Source organism: Sciurus carolinensis, chromosome 16 (assembly GCF_902686445.1).
Source record: "Sciurus carolinensis chromosome 16, mSciCar1.2, whole genome shotgun sequence".
Lineage (NCBI taxonomy): Eukaryota > Metazoa > Chordata > Mammalia > Rodentia > Sciuridae > Sciurus > Sciurus carolinensis.
The window spans coordinates 45,755,082-45,757,130 of record NC_062228.1 but is presented as its reverse complement, the minus strand read 5'-3'; positions in this window follow the sequence as shown (position 1 = coordinate 45,757,130).

The window sequence follows — 2,049 nt, the reverse complement described above, 5'->3', positions numbered from 1 at the left end:
GCCTCACAGATAAAATACCAAGTTCCCACTCCTCTGCAATGCATAAAAAATGCCCTAACCTTTCCATACAACTTTTATGAAAGAAATTTTTAAAAATTAGGTTTACTGGGCACTGTAACTGGTTTAATTATAAGCTCAGAATGAAGAAAATGGCCTCTGAAGGGAAACAAAATATCACATGATCTTACACTTGGACCTATTTTACAAAAAGGGAGAAAAAATGGTTCAAAGAGTGCTATTTATGAATATTTTACCTCACATTCTCAAAATGGTCCTTTTCTTCTTCCTTAAATGTCTTCCTGATATCCATCTGAAATGTAAACTACTTTTAGCAGTGCCCAAAATGATTACAAACCAGAGGACAACATTGTCACCTTTAAATCTAAGCTTCTCTGCAACATAGCAGATTGTTTGCTTTTTTCTTATGCTCCATGATTTTACCATTTTAATAAATTCTTCCCTAAATTCTTAAAAAGGAAGAGACAAAAAGATTGAAAATCTTGAAAATCCAACTGCATCAGGCCTGGGAATGTCAGGGTATGGCATAATCCCTGTGGATTTTTTTCTCTTCTCCAGATGAGCACATTAAGGGAAAATGAATGAATGTCATATGTGAAAGACTTTATTACCTGGTAAACACTTTCCTGAAGACTTCCTGGGCTTACACATTCTAAGAGTATCTGATCTGAGTCTAATCTGATTGAAAAGTCAACTGAATTGCATTTAATACTTTCCATATGATTTTTACTGGAATATTATGGGTGTGTCATTTTTTTGAACCTCTAGTTCTGAGTGCAACGTGTTTTGTTTGTTTACAGTTTGTGTTTCTGTGTGTGTATGTGTGTGTGAATTTACTTTTGGTATTACACCAATCAATCTTGTCTTGTCTCACTGGAGTTTCTATTCAACTGCTTTTTGCTTCTTGTTGTCTTTACTCGGAGTTCAATTATTTAAGGTTTAGATCTTAAATACACTGGAAAAGAATCAGATTTGTTGAAATGATCTTAGTCAGGAGAACATATGTTGATGATAAAAGAGGATCTTCCCACTTGGAGCATGAGTGGCTACCTGGATCTTGATTTCAGTGTCCAGCAAGGCTGAAAAATTCTACCCCTAACATCCCCAAATTCAGAGACCCTTCACATGTCTGAGTCATAATGTAAAAATTCATGACTAAGTTTAAATGGTTAAATAAAATAAAAGAGTCTGTTTAATGACTATCTCTATGTCTTTTTTAATCCTGTCTTTGGTAAAATAATACCTGATAAAAGCTATGAAAACTTTGTTTTGTATAAATTTCATGAATGTGTGTGCATAACTATTTATTTTATGTTGCATTGACATATGTACTTTTGTCAATATATCATGGACAAGGTGCCAAAATTGGCGTATTGATAAAAAAGCACTGATAAATTTATAACTGATAAATTTATAAATTTATAAGTGGATTCAAATGATTTCAGTTCACTTGATTAATTTTAGTTGGATAACATTTTTTCATGTCTTTAAATTTACTAACCCACTATTTTGCTTGGTAGTCTAACAATATAGAGTTGGTTTCTATAAAATCATTAATATATTTATTTTGCTTCTAGGAATTTTTTTAGAAAGGAAAAGGTAATTTCAAGTGTTAAGTAGGTGGATGATATCTTAGTTTTCCTGGGTAGCATACATAATTTCATGGATAACTTAGATTTAACAATAGTGGACTAAGTATTTATAAATATATTCCTCAAAGAGACATATGATTAATTTTTAACTGCTCCATACAAATTCAAGTATTCTTCAGTTTCTTAAATTGTATAAGACAGCATGTTTTGTGTCTACCAAGGGGTTTTATTAAATTGTTGGTATATTGAAAAACAATTTGATTGTTTTGTTTGTGGAATTAGGTTTTCGATAAAAACAAAGTGACTAAGACAATTCTGATTACATGTGTTGTTCTATATTCAAAATATTTATCTTTCTACTAAAGTATACTAAAGAATAAAGTACTTTACTTCATTGAATAAAAAGTTATTTGTCTGAATTCATTAAGTTTATATAGCT